General features: G+C 35.6%; 1 long non-coding RNA gene across 1 annotated transcript in view; it reads right to left on the bottom strand.

The window, feature by feature from the left end:
• LOC132357983 (uncharacterized) overlaps nt 1-21492 on the bottom strand; it is an 81724-nt gene extending 60232 nt beyond the window's left edge. Inside the window, exon 1 of the long non-coding RNA XR_009500376.1 lies at nt 21423-21492. This is a non-coding gene — a long non-coding RNA (uncharacterized LOC132357983). The remainder of the gene's footprint in view (nt 1-21422) is intronic.
• Between the last annotated feature and the right edge of the window lie 289 nt (nt 21493-21781).

Genomic DNA, 21781 nt, shown 5'->3' with positions numbered 1-21781 from the left:
TAGGGAATGCACAGAATCTGTAGATCGCTTTGCGTAGAATAAACATTGTAACAATATTAATTCTTCCAATCCATGAGCAAGGGATATTTTTCCATTTACTTTCATCTTCCTCAATTTCTTTCATCAACATCTTAAAGTTTTAAATATACAGGTCACTCATTGAATTTACAGTAAATATACCAGTCCTCAATTAAATTTATTCCTAAGTAGTTTTGATGCTATTTTTGATGCTATTGTAAATGGGATCATTTTATTAATTTCTCTTTTCAATAGATTGCTGTTATTGATAGAAATGCAACTGATTATTGTATATTGACTTTGAACCCTGCAACTTCACTGAATTCATTTATTCTGACAGTTTTTTGGTGGAGTCTTTAGGGTTTTCTATATATAAGATCATGTTATCTGCAAACAGAGAAAATTAAACTTCCTCCTTTCTGATTCGGATGTCTTTTATTTCTTTTTCTTGCCTAACTACTATGACTAGGACTTACTGTACTACATTATATTGAAGTAGTAAAAGTGAGCATCTTTGTCAATTTTCTCATCTGAAAGGAAAAACTTTCAGCTTTTCACTGTTGAGTATGATGTTAGCTTTGGGCTGGTCATACATGTCCTTTATTGTGTTGAGGTACAGTCCTTCTACAACTAATTTGTTGAGGGTTTTTTTTTTTTATCATGAAAGAATGTTGGATTTTGTCAAATGCTTTATTTCCATCTATTGAGATGATCATATGATTTTTATCCCTCACTCTGTTTATGTGATGTATCACATTTATTGATTTGCATATGTTGAACAATCATTGCATCCCAGGGATAAATCCAGCTTGATTATGGTTTATAATCTTTTCAGCGTACAGTTGAATTCTGTTTGCTAGTATTTTGTTGAGGATTTTTGCATCTATGTTCATCAGGGATATAGGCCTATAACTTTCTCTTCTTGTAGTGTCCTTTTCTGGCTTTGGTATGATTTCAATCTTTTTAAATTTGCTAAGAATTCTTTTGTGACCTATCATATGACCTATCACAGAGGAGGTTCCATGTGCTCTTGAGAAGAATGTGTATTCTGTTGCTGTTTGAATGTTCTATATATGTCTGTTAGTTCCGGTTGGTCTAAAGTATGGTTCAAGTTCAGTGGTTCCCTGTTGATTTTCTGTCTGGATGCTCTATCCATTGTTGAAAGCAGGGTATTAAAGTCCCCCACTATCATCGTATTGTTGTCTGTTTCTCCCTTCAGATCTGTTGGTATTCGCTTAATATATTTATGTGCTTCTATGTTGCGTGCATATATATTTGCAATTTTTATATCCCCTTGATAAACTGACCACTTTATCGTTATATAATGACCTTCTTTCTCTCTTGTTACAGTTTTTGACTTAAAGTCTACTTTGTCTTTTTTTTTTTTAAACATCTTTATTGAAGTATAATTGCTTCACAATGGTGTGTTAGTTTCTGCTTTATAACAAAGTGAATCAGCTACAGATATACACACGTTCCCATATCTCCTCCCTCCCGCATCTCTCTCCCTCCCACCCTCCCCATCCCACCCCCCCAGGCGGTCACAAAGCACCGTGCTGATCTCCCTGTGCTATGCGGCTGCTTCCCACTAGCTATTTTACATTTGGTAGTGTATATATGTCCATGACACTCTCTCATCCTGTCACATCTCACCCCTCCCCCTCCCCATATCCTCAAGTCCATTCTTTAGTCTGTGTCTTTATTCCCATCTTGCCACTAGGTTCTTCATGGCCTTTTTTTTTTTTTTCCTTAGATTCCATATATATGTGTTAGCATACTGTATTTGTTTTTCTCTTTCTGACTTACTTCACTCTGTATGACAGACGTCTACTTTGTCTTATGGTAGTATAGCTACCCCATGCTCTCTTTTGTATCTACTTGCAGAGAATAAGTTTTTCCATCCTTCTATTTTGAGCCTATGTGTTTCGTTAAGGCTGAAGTGATTCTCTTATAGGCAACTTATAGTTGGGTCTTGTTTTTTTGTTTGTTTTTTTATGCATACATCCACTTCATGCTGTTTGATTGGAGAATTTAATCCATTTATATATAAAATCATGATCGATAAATAAGGACTTATAAATGACATTTTATTGTTTTCTACTCATTTTGTAGTTCATTGTTCCTTTCTTCCTTTCTTACTATCTTTCTTTGTGAGATATTGATTTCTTTTTTTTGTAGTGGTATGCTTTGTTTCCCTTCTCTTTATCTTCTGTGTATCTACTGTAGGATTTTGTTTTGTGGTTACCATGAGGCTAAAAAAAAAATTTGTAGATATAATAGTCTATTTTAAACTGATAAAAACATAGCTTCAAATACACACAAAAACTCCACCCTTACCCTACCCCAGCATTTTACGTTTTTAATGTCACAATTTACTTCTGTTTATATTGTGTACCTGTGACAAATTATCATACCTATTGTTATGTTCAATACTTTTGTGCCTTAATCTTTATACTACAGTTAAGTGGTTAATATACTACCATATTACAGTTTTAGAGTATTCTGGATTTGACTATATATTTATCTTTACTGATCTGTCTTATACTTTCATATGTTTCCATGTTAGTAATTAGCATCCTTTCATTTCAGCTTGAAGAAATCAAGCATTTCTTGTAAGGCAGGTCTACTGGTGATAAACTCTCTCAGCTTTGTGTGGAAAAGCCTATCTCTCCTTCATTCCTGAAGGAGAGCTTGCTTTGGTTTCAGTGTTTTTCTTTCAGCATTTTGAATGTATCATCCCACTCTCTCTTGGTCTGTAATATTTCTGCTGAGAAATCTGCTGATGGCCTTATGGGGCATTGCATTGTATGCTTGATTTTTTTTTTTTTTTTTTTTTTTTTGCTTTTAAAATTCTCTCTTTGTCTTTGATTTTAGACAGGTTTATTATGTGTCTTGGAGAAGGTATTTTTGTGTTGAATCTTTTTGGGAACCTATGAGCTTTATAAACTTGGATTTCCAAATCTCTTCCCATATTTGGGAAGTTTTCAGCCACTACTTCTTTAAATAAATTTTCTGTGCCTTTCTCCCTCACTTCTTCTTCTGGGAATCCAATAATGCTTAGATTGATTCACTTGCTGGCATACCATAATTCACATAGGATTTCTTCACTCTCTTTAATTCTTTTTTTATTTGCTCTCCTCTGAATGCAGAATTTCAAATGACCTGTCTTCAACTTCAGAGATTTTTTTCTTCTGCTTGATCAAGTCTGCTGATGATGCTCTCTGTTGCATTTTTCATTTCATTCATTGTATCCTCCAGCTCAATAATTTCTGCTTTGCTTCTTTTAAAATTATTTCTACTTCTCTGCTAAACTTCTTGTTTTGGTCATGTGTCATATTCCTGATTTTTGTTGGATCGTCTTTATGTGTTTTCTTGTACCTCACTGAGCTTCCCTAAAACAACTACTTTGAATTCTTTGTTGGCAAATCACAGATCTCCATTTCTTTGTGGTTGATTACTAGAAAATTATTGTTTCTTTGGTGTTGTCATGTTTACTTGATTTCTCATCAAGTAAATGGAGATGTATTGCATCTTGATGTATTGCATTACTGTCTTCACATTTGAAGAAGCAGTCACCTCCTCCAATCTCTACCGACTGCTTTGCGGAGAGAAATAGCTTCTTTTAGCCCTTCTAGAGATTCTGAGGCTTTGTTAGACCTTCTTTATGGATACACCAGTTCCACACTTCTTGTTCCCTCTTATTGGGGGTCGGGGAAGGGAATTCCTAAAATTGTATGCCTTCTCTCAATCTCGTAAAGTCAGGCTGAGTGCTGACAGCCTCCTATTTGCTTTCCCTAGGGTGATGCTAATGTTCAAGTTTGTGTGCTTTCTTTAAATCCTGCAGAGTCAAGCCAGCTTTCTGTGTAAGCTCACTAGACATATGCAAAAGCTTGCATTCAAAGTCTTCAAGGGCATTCATGGGAGCCAGCCATGGTGTTGGGGGGTGCGTGAGTGAGATGTGCAGAGCATTGGGGGCTCCTGTGTGCCCAGTGGTGGGATCTACAAGTGAGTCATCCTCTGTGACTTGTGGGCAGGCTTTCTGATAGATTCGGCAAAGCTCTTAGTAGGATCCACAACCCTATGATGCTTGGAGAGCATCTCCCTCTTGAAGAGCCCTGGTTACTGTTCTCCCAGCCCCTCCACACCCTCCAGTTGTACAGCACAACTCTTTATTCTGGATAGAGTGAAAAAGAAATGAGCCTCTTTAGTAGCATCATGCGCAGCGGGGGAAGCTGTTTACTCACTCATAAGCTCTCACTCTCCCTTGTGGCAGAAACTGCAGGTTGAGAAGTTCTCTCTTGGAATTAAAGATGGTAGAAATTCCTATTCTGCCATTATGCTGATGTCACTCAAGGACTTGGAAGTTTAAAGTTAAGTCTTGGTAATGGTGCTTCTTGAGTAGAAAAATATTGTCTTTTAAGTTTATAAATGACCCTTCTGCTAGATATCAGAATAAAAGCCTATGAGCTCCTTTGCTCAGGACTCCATGGATCTAATAGATTATTGCATTTGTCATCACTTTGGGGTTGTCCTCCAAAAGAACTGAAAGGAGACATTCAGAAGCTGCCCTATTTCAGATATCTCCTATGCCTATCCTATCCTTCTATCATATTTATCTTAATAAAAGTTATGAGTAGAAACAATAGGTGCCCATAAATTTCATTTTGGCCATTCCTCAAACCTGCTCTGGTCTTCTTTAACCAGAGCCTAAGGTATCATTACATGGAAAATATTGGAGCTGTTAAGAATGTAGTGACAGTAATCTTAAAATCTTATAGCAAACTTTTATGATATATTATATCCAAAAAGCAATCACTAAACAGCATCATAGAATGAGATCTTATTAAATTATGGCTATATATTTAGACACATACATAGAAAAAATAAGTAGAAAAATATATGCCAGCTTGTTCACAGGTCTCATCTCCAGAAGTGAAATTATGTTTATTTCCCCTCTTTGTAGTTTTATACATTTGCTACACTTAGAGCAATTAATATGTATTACTTTGGTAATCAGAAAAAAATGCTGTTTCACAAATACAATTAAATAATAAACAATGAGGGCTTAAAATTAATTTATTTCCTATAGTAATTCTTAATTAGCCCACTTTTTTTTAGCAATATGCTGGAAAAATCTCACTGGACTTGATGAGAATAATAAAATCCTGTGGGGGAGGAGAAGAACTGATTCATTTCTATTTTTAATAATGGTATCATGGATAATTTCTAATTTCTGATTATGAAACTAACATGAGTTGAATTTATCTAGGCATACCATTCATGTATGAGTTTCAATACATAAAATTAAAGTTCTCATTTTAAACACATAAATAATTCAGATTAAAATAATTCAGGACAGTTCATTTAAATCCTTAAGATTAAGCCTCTTAATTTAAATGAAGAAAATATATTATTTCCATTAAAATACTGTCTACTTGGAAAATGCAGCATAGTTCCTACAATGGGAAAAATAATAGACTGATGACCTGGATCTGCTAAATATCTCACTGTGAATTGGACAAGTCAGGTTTATCTCTATACCCTACATGTGAATATGATCAGAAGTTTATAGAGATAATACACGTTTCTACAGAACAGCCTTCTAAAATACATCACCATTTCAAAGTTTATTCCCTGAGCAGGACATATTTTCCTTATGTATGCAATGAGGAAGTTGGAAAAAATGACCTATGACTACTCTTTAACAGGACAACTATCACCCTACACACCACACACCAGCTACATAAAGGAAACTGCATGAACATAAAGTTACCCCTGTCTTAAACAGGTTTCAAAATACTTACTTAAGAACATACTTATCCCTGTGAAGGAATGCCCTTCACCAATCTGATCCAATGACCATATTGAAATGTCCCTGCAATTTTAAAGCACACTGGTCTTACCCACTGGAATAGCTCCTGCTCCACAGAGACTGCAATTCCCTTTAAATAATTCCTGTAAAGAATCTCCTGCCATTTGCAATCATACCAACACTTGAAAGGGTTCCTCAGGCACCATATCCTTAAGGGGCCTTCTATACATCTAGATGTACTAATTCACATCATCCTTTTATATTTCAGTTTTATAGGAAAGTGTATACAGAAGCCTCATTTGCAAGTAAAGGATTACATTCTATTGTTTACGAGAAGTGTCTAAAGGCTGTTCCATTTACCACTTTACACAATGTTATCAAAATATGCTATGTTCAGTGTTGATTTCTGCAAAGTAAAACTAACTGAAATCCACAAAAATACAGTTCAGGTAACTTAAATTGCATTAAAATTCCTTTTTACATCTAGGTGAACAGCATCATCATTAATTCTATAATTGTGACACTAATAAAATTAACATTTTCCCATTTAAAATGTTCCCCAGAACAAGAGGCCAATGCTTCTGAGTATATTTTATTAATTATTTCAAAAATTAAATTAGAATGTCTAACATCGCATCTCACAGTCATATTATCATTTAGTGAATCCATTATGATTAATATCACCACTATGACTATCAAGGGAACTCATAAATGACTATTTCTTTAGCATTTTACCAATGAAAGCTAAAATGTACAGTCTTATCCCTTTTGCATGTGAGTTTTCTCTTTAGCTCATTCCAATAACGAAGTCTTTCATCTACCATTGTTTGACACACAGTCTAATTTGGGTAATATATTTCTATTTCTTTATCACACAACTCTTACTACCTCATTATGTCTTAAACTATATCATCAAATGTAATCAACTTATTAAGAGAGTTAAATGTTATTATAATGGTAAATAGTTATTGCACTATTGGATGTTTTTCTAATGGTTAAGTAAAACATTTCTTGATTGCTAAACATTAATTGGAGTAGGCATATAAATTCTTTTAGCCTAATAATTTCAAAGTTCCTATAATGATGTGTCCCTTCTTCCTTAAGTCTGAGGGGCACAACAGTGATGATAGCTTTGAGGGTAGGGATACCAGTTCTAAGATGTCAGGGCTTTTGGAACCCTTCCTCAGCTTCCCACAGAAACTGCTGTCGTGTGGGGCCTGGAGCCTGGGCCATGACACTCGGTTTAAGTGTGTGTTGAATGCTGCTTCACTAAGAAGAAAGCCTGCACAAGGCTGAGGTTCCTCCCCCATTGACGTCCTACCCATCTATCAAGGACTTGGATGTATAATACTACTGCAGGTGACTGAATAATTAGAACCGGTGATTTAATCTATGACATCTGCTACATATCAAGTGCTACATATCACTGAAGATACAGCAGTGCTCAAACCAAACTCACTCTACTTCTGGATTTTAAATTGCAGTGATGGGGGTGGGGTGGGCATAAAAACAGTGAGCATAATCACAAGTGAATTTATAAAATGTTATACAATGCTAAAAATGTTAATGGTAGGATCTCAGTGGTGGCTAGATGGGTGTTCACTCTAAATTCCTTTCAGTTATGCTATATGTTTGAAAATGATCACAGTGAAATGTTAGAAAAAGTAAAGCCAGTTAAGGAGTTTATAGAGTGGTATGTGTCTGTGATATTTTGGATAGGGCAGTCAGTGAAGCATTTATGAGGAGCTTACATTTGAGCAGAGACCTGCCTCATATAATGGATGAATCCAAATAGAAATCTGGGGGAAAAGCTCTCCAGAAAGATGGAACAGCACATTGACAGGGCCTTAAGATCAGAAATGACTTGCTGTGTTCTAGGAGCAGCAAGAAAGCCAACAGGACTTAGAAGAGTAGTAGTGGATGACCTCAGTGTTAGGTAGCAACCTGATAACACAGGGCCTTGTGGCCGTGGCTAAAGACCTGGCACTTTATTTAAAGTATCATGGGTAGTATTACAATATTTTCATATAAACAGATAGTGAGCATGTGTGAACATTTTATTAACTTCATTAATAAGGGAAAAAATAAGAAAGAAGAGCTGGTTCAAAGACTGATGAATAAGGATTTATATAGACAGACAGAAAGGAAATGCATAAGTAAGCCTGCTAAGTTAGTATATGGTTGTATATCTTTCTACAGGAAAGTAAAATCATAACAGTTGTGTGGTTAACTTTTCCCGTGGGCTTTCCAGTAAACTTATCATTTTCTACAGGTTAACCTTGAACCTTTCAGAGCTCTAAATTGATTTCGTCATTAATAGCTGCTGATGATTATTAGTCAAATAAACTCTGACGATAAGGATACACCCAGATGAAAATGTGTGTCAAATGAGAATGAAGCCAGCCTCTTAGAACATGCTTTAGCATGATATTGACATATCAAACAATTAACATTTTGTGATTTTCCAAGTTTGGAATAAAACTTTCATTCACAGAAGACATTGGAGGAAGTGGAATGTTGATATTACATGACTTCCATTTAAAAGGATTTCCCTTTATGTTGTGTGGAGAAGAGACTGCAAAATGCAACAATCAAAGTAGGATGACCACTTAGAAGCAAGCCCATTACATCTTCTGATGAGAGTCAATGGGGACTTGGACTAAGACAGGGTCAGTGCAGATGGAAAAAAAATACAGGAATTCATAATATAATCTTGTTGTTGAGTTTTCAGGAATTGCTGATATTAGCTTTTATCAACATATGCCCTTTTAAGACTATGACCATTATTAGTGGCTTCCAAGGTTTATCAACGTGGGGAAGGAGGCCAGCTCTGAAGTACCTCCCTTCCCTGATTTGTTCAGAATCTTTACCGGTAATTTATCTCCCTCTTTATGTGATATCAAAATCGGCACCCAATTTTATCTATTACATAGTTGAAGCTCTCAGAGGTAATGAAAAGTAATGGCTTTTCCCACCCAATAATGTTGAGAAACAGGCCTTAATCATATCACTCCAACAATTCTCTCTTCAACAGCATCACATTTCCTTCTCTTCTGGATCAATATCATCAGATACAAATATACTATTTATAACATCTTCACTAAAAACTTTTCTTGGCTCCTCCTCTTCCTTGTTCAGCTTCATGCCCATTTCTAGGAGGACAGCAAAACTCCTAGAAAAATTTGTCTGTACTCTCTTTCTATTTCTTCTTAAGCCAAAATAAAGCTTATGTTCCTACCACTCCAATAAAACTGCTCTTGTCAAGGTCACAGATAAATAAATTGAATTAAATTGAATCGAAACCACTATTTATTTTCGAGGCCTCATCTCATGTAGTTTCTTTCTTCATGTAGTTTCCAGAATATCACACGCTTAGATTTCTTCCCACGTCTCTGACCACTCCTTTTTGGTCTCCTTTTCAGTTCTTCTTTATCTCCCAGACTTCTAAAAGGTAGAGTGTGTCCCAGTGCCCTTGAAGAGTTTACCTACACTCATATCTTTGCTGTTCTTCTTGTCTCTTGGCTTAAGTGCCATCTATATGCTGACTGTAAGATTTACGTCTCAAACCTAGATCCCTCCCCTGAACTTTATTTTTTTTAATTTATTTATTTTATTTTTGGCTGCATTGGGTCTTCATTGCCGCACACGGGCTTTCTCTAGTTGCGGTGAGCAGGGACTACTCTTTGTTGCGGTGCGTGGGCTTCTCGTTGTGGTGGCTTCTCGTTGCAGAGCACGGGCTCTAGGAGCACGGGCTTCAGTAGTTGTGGCACATGGGCTCAGTAGTTGTGGTTCGCGGGCTCTAGAGTACAGGCTTGGTAGTTGTGGCGCACAGGCTTAGTTGCTCTGCGGCATGTGGGATCTTCCCAGACCAGGGTTCGAACCCATGTCCCCTGCATTGGCAGGCAGATTCTTAACCACTGCACCCCCAGGGAAGTCCTGAACTTTAGACTTATATACCTAAAACTTAGTTGACAGCGCAACTGGAATGTCTAATAGTAAGAATAAGTAATAGTAATGATAGTAATAACAATAATAAAAACTGATGCTTGTATAGTGTTTATTATTTTCTAGACCTCATTTTAAGCACTTTTTCATATGTTAACTTAATCTTTAAAACAACCCTATGAAGTATGTGGTAATATCACCCCCATTCTAAGAAGAGAAAATAGGGACACAGACATATCAAGTAATTTTTTCTAGATTATATGGTTGCTGAATGGTGGAAAGAGAATTTAAATTCAGATAGTTTGGCTCCAGAATCTGTGCTCTTAGCCATATACCATCACTGCCAGTAATTAATAGACATCTCAAACTTATCATGTACCAAACTGAGTTCCTGTTCCCCATCACCTCCACCACCAAATTTGTTCTTCCAGAGTTTTCTCCATGTCAGGAAATAGTAACTCCAGTTGCTGAGGGCAAAAATATTGGAGTCATCCTTAATTCCCCAACATATCACGTAACCCACAACTGGTACATCAGTAAATCCTATTGTATCTAACTTCAAAATATATCCAGAATCTGACACCTTCTCCACAATCTCCACTGCTACTATGTTAATCCGAAACACCATTATCTTTCACCTGGAACACTATAATAGTGTCCTCATTGGGCCCCTTGCTTCCATATTTGCCTCCCCTGCTTCAAACTCTGCAGTGGACTCCCATCTCACAGTAAAAGCTAGCGTTCTTATAATGGTCTATAAGGTTCTGCATGAGCTTCCCCTATGTCTTTTGACTTCACCTCATACTACTCTCCTGTTCACTCATTCTGATCCACCCATATTGGCCTCCTAGCTCTTCCTAGAAAACATCAGGCTTCCTCCTGCTTCAGGGCCGCTATAATTGCTGTTCCATCTGCCTAGGATGCTCTTCTTTAGATATCTGCATGGTTCACTCCTTCACTTCCTTTAGACCTCTACTCAAATGTCATTTTCTTAGTGAGGTTTCCTTGGCCACCATATCTAACTGAAACCATACCCAGCTACTACACAATCCTTCCTACGTGCCTATATCCTCTTATTAGAATGTAGCTTCTGAGATTAGAAATTTCTGTTTATTTTCTTTGCTGCTATAAGCTCAATGTCTAGAATAGTACTTGCACATTGTTGGCACTCAATAAATATTTGTTGAAAAAATAAATGATTAAGCCCAATAACTAATTTTAACAGTGGGATACCAGCACAAAAACAGATAAGGTAGGTTTTCCCTTGGTTAAGTGGTAACTGGTACATCTAAGAGATCTCCTTTCCCCAGATTCTTCTGATTTCAGCCTTATAAATTGCATTGCTATACACACTCACTAACCTGGGACTAAATTCATGAGGCAGATTGACGTCTCCTACAGGCTAGATTTGACCTACATAGAGCTAACTGGAATATCAAGCATAGATATTCAAAAGTTTTGCAAAACTTTGTTAATAGTGACCTTCCCAGGCAATATTCCTGTAGATCCTCAACTGGAATATCAGAGGCCTCAAATACTTGTCAGTGAGCTGCTTGTACCCTGCTGTCATCTTTTTAAACTCAGAGTTGACCAGTAGATAAGGCACACTAAGGAAGACGGTTCTTTCTTCCACAGTCTCTAAACCTGTGAATTGTAAAGAGATTAACTGGAGGGAAAAACCCTCATTAAACCTTAATCATTAACATTGAGTACTGATAAAAAAAAAAAAAGGAACTAAAAAATCCATCCTTTTGATCTCTTAATTCTAAGAAGAGATTTTCAGCTGAAACCCTTTCTGGCACTTGAGCTGAATGTTTAGGGGAATTTTAATTGAACTCCCTCAAAGACAGAGCTTCTATGTAAAGTATGAATAGTCTTTGCACACATCTTCATAAGTCTCTTGCTTAATAGCACTTACCTTAATGGAGGCATTCAAATATTACATTCACCTCCAACATCAGTGAAATTCAGTTAAACTTCTAAAATAAATATATGTCATAGAGCACCTATTTTAGGTAGCAGCTGGCATGAAGGAAAATCTGTTGCAGTTTTAAGACGAGTGCCTCTAAGCATTTTATAGAAATCTCTTTATTAAGGCACTCCATTGCCCTATTATTTGAGCTGGCATTTTGGTCTTACCTTCAGGACGCATAACTGACCCAAAAACCATTTCATGATTATCAGACAGTGACTTCTGTAAAACAGTAAATGAGGTATTTTTTTCTCTGCTCCAGGGTTATTAGCCTTATATGGCTCAAGTACAGCAGTAACTGCTGATCCAGCTAGTAAAGTATGAAGGGAAATGAAGCCTGTGGTCTCTGGGAGATTCTGATTCTTCCATTACCTGCCATTAGCAAAAGTAAGTTTTATTAAGTCTAGATTTGTTTAGTCAATTGGAGACTAATGGTGGGCTACAGCGTTGCTTCTAAGCAGTGCTTAGACTGGTTATTGATTTCAAAGTAAGTGGTGAGAACCAAGAGAAAACTGTACTCCATTAACTTTTATCTCTGTCTCTACATGACCTTGGGTAGACTGGACATGTTTTTTAGGCATATATAGATTTTCAATATTCTAACACAAGAGGTCCTAACCCAAACACAAAAGAACAAAATGAGGCCCAGAGATCTTAATTGACTTACCCAGTTAGTAGATACACAGCTGTGATAGAACCTAGGTCTCTAGACTCCAGTCTAGTCTTCTTTCTAGTAGTCAATTTACTAAAAATGTATTGAACACCAGTGATGTACCAAGCATTGTGTTAGACATGTAGAGGAATACAAAAATGACCATCATGTTTCCTGCCTTCTAGATGTTTCTAAAAGCAAAATGTGTCCCAATCATACAATCTTACTCAGAGATTACATTAAATATCCAGGTTGAACGTTATACAAAGAAGAGAGGCTGAGAGTCTATCAAAATGCTTCTAGGAGTTCAAATTCAAAGCTTCCTACCCCAACTCCCACATAGAAATGAATGAGTTTTTATTTTTTAAAAAACGACATGACTGGATTTAAAATAAATAAATAAATCTGTGTACCACAAATGGAACAGAAATATAGAGTGGGTATATTAGCTTGCTAGGGCTGCCATAACAAAGTATGACAAACTGGATGGCTTAAAACAATAGGTGTTCATTTCCTCACAGCTCTGGAGGCTAGAAGTCAAGACCAAGAGCTTGGCAGAGTGCTTCCTTCTAAAGGCCTCTCTTTTTGGCTTGTTAATAGCCATCATCTTCCTGTCTTCACATGGTCTTCCCTAGGTGCCTGTATCTTAATCTCCTTTTCTGTTTACAAGAATGCCGGGCATAATGGATTAAGCCCCAACCATATTACCTCATTTTACCTTAATTACCTCTTTTAAAGGCAATATCTCCACATACAGTCATGTTTCGAGGTACTGGGGGTTAGGACTTCAACATATGAATTTACAGAAAACACAATTCAGACCCATAACAATGGGTAAGTGGGGCTGACATCACAGAACAGGAAGTAGACAGAGACTCATTTGACTTCCCTGAGGCAAAAAGAAACACCCTACAGATCAGAACTACCTCATTACATGAAGCTGGATCTGATTAGGTCTCTTGCTCCAAGAAAGGAGGATGTAAAAAACTATACCTGGTACCCAACAAAGAGCACAGGTTCTGTTTGTATTGAAAGGAAGACTTAAGTCTTAGACAATAACAAGGGACACAGGAGGTGGGGATTTAATGATTTGTTGAACATTCTAAGATCTTTGTCTTGCATTGTAGGAGGCTAGGGATACGGAATAACTTTGGAATTTGGTAGAAAAATTATATAAGTTAGTGTGTATGCTAAAAATTTAAAGATAACTACCAGAAATATAGATGTATAAGCTATAGTTTCTAAAGCAGAACAAAAATAAAAGTAAAGAAAAATAGCTTTATCCCTCAACATAAATCAAGAAAGTTGGAAAAGTCAAATAAAATGTATGATAAGCAGAAAACATAAAATAAAAAGATGTAAATAATTCCAAATATACAATATAATGATAATGAATTTTGATTAAATTCATCTATTTGATAAGAAAGATAATTACGTTAGAATCTAAAAATCCAGCTATTTACTGCTTATGAGAAATGCACTTAAAAGCAAAACAGGAAACAAGAGAAAGATTGAAATAATTAGTGATATAAAAAGATATGCCAGGAAAATACTAACCAAATCAAGCTGATATACCAATGTTAATACCAGAATATATTGAATTTAAAGTATAAAACATTGATAAATATAAGTAAGTACACTTCAACATGATAAAAATCATAATCCACCTAAATTGAACTTGTAGGAACTGGACAATGTAGCCTGAAAATATATGAAGCAAAATTTGATGAAAACACAAAAAGAAATCAATAGGGTAGATTTTTAAAATAAGTTTCTCTTCAAAACTGAAAAATACAAAAATCAAATGACAAAAATTATTTGAACAATTCCATTATTATGCTTGATTGAATTTGTGTGTGTGTTTGTGTGTGTGTGTAGAAAGAGACAGAGAGGGGAAGAGAGAGAGGGGGAAGAAGGAGAGAGAATTTTTACCTGCACACAATGAACATTTACGAAAATTGACTATGTACTAGGTCAGGGGTCTGTAAACTTTTTCTGCAAAGAGCCGCCAGATATCTAGTAAATATTTAAGGCTTTGTGAGTTTTAAGGTCTCTTTCACAAGCGTTCAACTCTGCCATGGTAGTACAAAATCAGTCATAGATAATACCTAAATGAACAAACATGGCTGTGTGCCAAAAGAATCTTTACTTAGAAAAAAACAAGCAGCCAGATGAATTTACTCTACAGGTCTTAATTTGTCAACTTAACCCTTATTTCAAGTCATAAAGAAAATTTCAATAAATTTTTAATAATTGATGTTTTACAGACTTCATTGCCACAAAAAAATAACTAAAGTAGAAAACAGAAATTAAAAGACTATTTTAAAAGTGGAAAGTAGAAAACTTGCTCTCACCTCACTCATATATTAGAAAAAACCATGACAATGGAATTTACAAAATATTTAGAATTGAATAACAGAGTTCTACACATAAAAATATATGGATCTCTGCTTTCACTTATGATATGGAAGGATTCAAAGTTGTTTTGAAAAGATCAATAAACTTGATATATCCCTAATAAAATTAGAATCAGAAGAAGAGAAAATACAAATTTCCAATGTCAGGAAAGAAGGAGGGGAGGACTACTACAGATCCTATTGACAGTAAAATGATATTAAAAGAATATAAATCCAACTTTATGCCAATAAATTTGAAAACAGATTAAATGAACAAATTACTTGGAAGACCCAACTTATAAAAACTTACATGAGAAGGAACTGAGACATATATAGATATAGATGTGGATATAGATATATAGACAGAGATATATAATCTCATATATGTTAAAAATTGAACTTGTAAATAAACAATATATGTGTAATTTTTAAAAACACCCCCTCTACACACACACACACACACCCCCCCACAAACAGGCTCTGATGTCTTCCCTGGTGAATTTTATCAAACATTTAAAAAAGAAATAATACCAAATTTATACAAAGTGTTTCAAAAAAGAGGAAAGCAAAATATTTCTCAACTCATTTTACAAGATCAGCATATCCCTAATTTCAAAATCTATCAAGAATATTACTAGAAAACAAAACTATAGATCAATATCCCTCATGAACATAGGCACAAACACAGGCACAGGATACAAAGCAGTATCAGCAAAGGGAAAAGTCCTATGGGGCAAAGTCCAGAGGAAACCAGGAACAACATTCCGAGAATCCCCTTCTACTAAAGTCACATAGAATGTGCTTAATTCCCGCAGCAAGTCTGAAATAAAATCTGTGAAATGTTGTCTACCAGGAAATTTCATTAGAGACTCTATTTCAAGGGTTTTTACTGGGGGGTTGATCTTCTAGCCACCATGTGTCTAGCACATACATTCCAGACTGCAAAAAGGAAAGCAGATGTTCAGCAATAACCACATTGGTTGTACAAACAATTCAAGTGCAGTGAGCCACCCTTACCAGTTGGAGTGGAGAGACCTCCCAAAATCCAAGTTCCCAAACACCAGCCAAAGGCAAACCATGCAAGCAAGGCTTTACAGTGATAGCAGTCTCTGACTACAGTCTTAACTCTTTTTTGAATAATGACCAAGTGAGATATATCCAAGGAACAAGAAGGTGGTTTATTTGATTAAAAATCAACTAATGTTGATTACCAATGTAATTTACCCTGTTAACAAAATAAATTTTAAAAAAGAACATATGATCACTTAAATTCAGTAAAAGTATTTGACAAAATTCAATACTCAATCATGGAAAAAACTTTTAATAAGCTGGACATAGATGGGAACTTCCTCATCCCCAGAAAAAAGCATGTATAAACACCTATGGATAACATCACACTTAACTGTGAAATATTGAACATTTTTCCAAAAGGCTTCCAAAAAAGAAATGGATTTACTGGAGGTCCTAGATGGTGAAATATAACAAGAATATTAAATAAAGGGTCTACATTTGGGAATAGAAGAGGTAAAGCTCTATTAGCAGACAACATGGTGGTTTACATGGAAAATTCTGAGTTATCTATAAAGCAACTAGTAAAATGAACAAGTGAATTAACAAATTTACAGAACACAAAGTCAACATTAAAAATGCAGTTGTTAATCTACTAGCAACCAAAATTACAAAATAAACATTAAAATACCATTTCTAGTAGCTTTCAAAAGCAGAAAATACTAAAGAATAACTTGAATGAAAAATTTGCAGACCCTCTACAAACACTGAGGGAGGTGACATCAGCAAGATGGTGGAATAGGAGATGCTCTACTCATATCCCCCCTCAGCAACAATAATTTGGCAGCCATCAGTGGACAAAAGTGCCTTTATGGGAGCTTTGGGATTCGGGTAGGAGACTGTGAAACCCTGGTGGAGTTCAAGATCAAGGAGGGCCGTTTTGAGAAGGCAGACTCATTACCAGGTGGCAGGCTCATTGACTATGATCCTAGAAACAGCTTTGTCCCACTATGGACTTGGCTACAGCCTCATCTGGCCTTGATCCTGCCACCAGTACCATCCGCCAAGGGACCTAGGAGGAATCATGTATGTCTATGCCACAAGTAACAGGCCTCCTGAACTCATTTCAAAAGCAGATCCTGAAATGGCCCTGTAAGTTGGCACCAGCCCCTCTCAGCCATAGTTGGGAGCAGTTCTGTCAACCCAGGTACCTGGCAGGATACATGTTCCCCTATGCTCCAAAAGATAAATTCACCAAACTTAGTATGACTGCAAATCCTGAAGTAGCCCTATGATTTGGCTCCAGGCCAGCTCTGGTGCAATCCAGGGGAAATCTCGTCTGCCCAGGAACCCAGCAGGATGCACAACAGCCCATGGCCCCAAAGAGAGTCCTAAAGACCTCAGTCTCCATTGAAAACTCTGAAGAAGCCCTGCATTGGCAGGAGGCATCACATTTACTGATTTTAAACTACATTGCAAAGCCATAGAAATCAAAACAATATGGCACTGGCATAAAAACAGACACATAGACCAAAGACACAGAATAGAGACCCCAGAAATAAACCCATACATATACAATCATATATAGTCAACTAATTGCCACTGACAAGGATACCAAGAATATACAATGGGGAAAGGATAGTTCTTCAATACATGGTACTGGCTGTGAAGACTGAATATCCGTATGCATAAGAATGAAACTGAACCCTTGTCCTACACCATATACAAAAATCGACTTAAAATGGATTAAAGACTTAAATGTAAGACCTGAAACCATAAAACTCCTAGGAAAAAAATAGGGAAAAACCTCCTTGGCATGGGTCTTGGCAACGATTTTTTAAATATGACATCAAAAGCACAGGCAACAAAAACAATAATAAATAAGTGGGACTACATGAAACTAAAAAGTCTCTGTGCAGCAAAGGAAACAACCAATAAAATAAAGGGCAACCTATGGAATGGGAGAAAATATTTGCAAACCATATATATGATAAGAAGTTAATATCCAGAATATATCAGGAACTCATACAACTCAATAGCAAAAATAATACTATTACTACCACTAATAATAATAAACAATATTTATAAATGATGAAGAGGCTAAATAGAAAACTTTCAAAAGAAAACATATAAATGGCCAACAGGTACATGAAAACATGCTCAAAATCATTAATCATCAGGGAAATGCAAATCAAAACGAGATATTACCTCACACCTGTTAGAATGGCTATTATCAAAAAGACAAGACATAACAAGTATTGCCCAAGGGTATGGAGAAAAGGGATCCCTTGTACATTGTTGGTGTGAATGTAAGTTTGTATAGCCATATGAAAAACCGTATGGAGGGTCCTCAAAAAATTAAAAATAGAACAGCAATCCCACTTATGGGTATATACCCAAAGGAAATGAAATCAGTATGTCAAAGAGATATTTGCACCCCCATATGTATTGCAGCATTATTCACAATAGCCAAGATATGGAAACAACCTAAATATCCATCAAGGGATGAATGGATAATAAAAACTATATATATATTTATATGTTATATTTGTCTATATAAATAAATATAGATAATATTTTTATTTTTATTTTTTATTGAACTTTTTTATTTTATATTTTTATTGAATGAAAGATTCTTTAAATTCTATGGAGCTCTACAATTTTCAGAAGTTTCACACACATGATTTCATATACTCCCATAATAACCCTTTTTCTATCCCCTACCCCTATATTGCCCCTCCCACCTTCCCTCTTCCCACAGGTAACCACTAGTTTGTTCTCTGAGAGTCTGCTTCTTTTTTTTTGTTTTATTCACTAGTTTGTTGTAGTTTTTACATTTCACATATAAGTGATATCATACAGTATTTGTCTTTCTCTGTCTGACTTATTTCACTTAGCATAATGCACTCCAATTCCATCCATGTTACAGCAAATGGCAAAATTTCATCATTTTTTATGGCTGAGTAGTATTCCGTGTGTGTGTGTGTGTGTGTGTGTGTGTGTATACATACCACAGCTTCTCCATTCATCTGTTGATGGACACTTAGATTGTTTTCATGTCTTGGTAATTGTAAATAATGTTGCTATGAAAATTGGGGTGCATGTATCTTGTACCTGACAACCATTCAGCCACAAGACAGAAATGAGCTCAAGTGGAAAAGAGAACAATTAACCAGACAAATTCATCCAAGATCATCCAAACCCTAAAAGTGACGTGTATTAACAAAGGTTTATTTTCTATACCATTGTTTTACGAGGTAGCTTGTTGCACAGCATCACTGTGTCAATAGACAACTGACACAGAAATTGGTATCAAAGTGATATATTGGCACTATTTATAAAACTTACACTAAGGGGCTGTCAGTGAAAACAGCAGAGTTATGATCTCTGAAAATTATCTCCTCCATAAAAGCAACAAAAATGCTGACAACATTATCAAAATCAATGTTTTCACTACTATGTAAATTAACCAAAGGCTTGTAGCAATTGAGAGTATTTATTGAGGAAAAAACAACTAAATCAGGGAATTAACAGTTAGCTTTTTGCATTATAACTTTCTGTATTCACACCACCTCTGCTCCAACTCCATGATATACATGAAAAATAGCAGTCCACAATCACAATGAAAATGAGTGCCCTAGCAGTCACTGGAGAGAACAGAACAGAATTAGAGATCTGTTATGGACTGAAGGAATTAAAAATTGTACACTAGAAAATAGCTACCTATCACAATCAGTGATTGTGTTAAATGTAAATAGATTAAACACACCAATTAAAAGGCAGAAGTTAGAAGAAATAATTTTTTAAAATCCATAATTGAATCACTTACTGTCTACAAAAGACACGTATTAAATCCAAAGATACAAAGTTGAGTTGAATGTAAAAGTGAAAATATACACAATGTAAAAAATGACTAAAAAAGAGCTGGAATATATATACCAATGTCAGACAAAATAGACTCTAGAGAAAAATTGTTACTGAAGATAAAAATGGACATTTTATAATGATATAAGGGTCAATCCATGAAGAAGACATAAGGATTAAAATATATATGCACCAAAAGAAAGCCTGATAATAGATAAAGCAAAAACTGACAGAATTGGAGAAATAGACGACACAACAATAGTAGTTAGATATCAATGTCCTTTATAAATGCTGTCCCCCCAAATCCTCAACAAAACGCTAGCAAACCAAGTATATAAAATGATTATATACCATGACCAAGTGGGATTCCTCCCAGGAAGGAAAAGGTAGCTAAACATATGAAAAATCAATGAATAAAGTAAAAAAAAAAATTATCATCTCAATAAGGCAGAAAAAAACATTTGGTAAAGCTAAACACCCCTTCCTAATAAAAATATTCAACAAACTAGGGATAGAAGGGAGCTTCCTCAACATGATTAAAGGCATCTATGAAAATCTCACAGCTAACTTCAATCATATTTACTGACAAAATCCTGAAAAATTTCCCCCTAAGATTAGAAACAAAGCAAGGATGTTTGCTCTTTCCACTTCTATTCAACATTGTAATAGAAGTTCTAAGCAGGACAAATAGGCAAGAAAAAGAAATAAAAACATCCAGATTTTCTAAAAAAATTAAAATTTTCTCTATTTGCATATAGATCATGCATATAAAAAATTCTAAGAAGCCTGGAAAGAAACTATTATAGCTATTAAGTTCAGCAAGGTTTCAGGGTATAAGATCAATGCACAAAAATCAGTTGTACTGCTATACATCAGCAGTGAGCAACCTAAAATGAAAATAAGAAAACAATTCTATATACAATAGCATCAAAAAGAATAAAACACTTAGGAATAAATTTAACAAAAGTATAAGACTTATACACTGAAAACTACAAAATATGTTGAAATAAATTACACACCTAAATAAACGGAAATAAATTCTGTGTTCATGGATTCAAAAAGTAATCATTAAGATGGCAATACTTCAAAAATTGATCTATAGATTCATTGCAACCCCTATCAAAATTTCAGCTATCTTTTTAGCAGAAATTGATAAGCTGATCCTAAAATTCTTATGGAAAGGCAAAGAAGCAAGAAAAAGGAAAAGAAAGTTGGAAGGGACACTTTCCTATTTCAAAACTTACTCTAAAGCTACAGTAATCAAGACTGTGTGTTATTGTCATAAATATAGTCATATAGATCAATGGAATAAAATTGAGAGTCCAGAAATAAACCTATACCAATTTATGGTCAATTGATTTTCAAGAAGAGTGGCAAGTTAATTCAATGAAAAGAGAATAGTCTCTTCAATAAATGTTTTGAGTCAACAGGATATCCCATGCAAACTTATTAATTTGGACCAGCTTACAAAACAGTTTACAAAAAAAAAAAGATTCACACACACACACACACACACACACACTCACACACACACACACACACTCTCTGAATATTAAGGAAAAGCCCTATTATCCTTGAATACGTCCCCTGCACCTTTTCCATCCAGATAGCCCACAAATATTTGGCCCAGGAAAACCTTTCTTCATTCAAAGATGTGCTCAAAAAACACCAGGCCCAAATCTATAAAATGGATACTATGAGAAATAAAAAAGGAATGGAACAGAGAAAAATTAATATCACATGAAGAATACTCACTGCTAAAGGTCGTCACAGAGGCGATTCACCAACTTCTATGTTCCATATTGGCTTCTGAGGTTATTTGGACCAACTCCTCCAATGAAACAATTCTGGATGGAAGGAACATGAATAGTATTAAAAACTGGTAGGCTAGCTGAGCCTCCGTAGCTCAGGGGTTAGAACAGTGGTCTCGTAAAAACTGGTAGGCTGGGAAGGAACCATCAGCCTCATATGAAGAGGGACTGTAAAGGAGGCCCAGAGCCTGCCTAAGCAAAAGAATTTAATCGCAGACTCTCTCCAGATGGATCTGAGATCTCATAGGACTATATCTTCATGGTAAGGGTGACACAAAAGTCAACCCATTCCCATCTCTAATC

This window comes from Balaenoptera ricei, chromosome X (genome assembly GCF_028023285.1).
Source record: "Balaenoptera ricei isolate mBalRic1 chromosome X, mBalRic1.hap2, whole genome shotgun sequence".
Lineage (NCBI taxonomy): Eukaryota > Metazoa > Chordata > Mammalia > Artiodactyla > Balaenopteridae > Balaenoptera > Balaenoptera ricei.
This window is presented reverse-complemented; position numbering and strand designations above follow the sequence as displayed.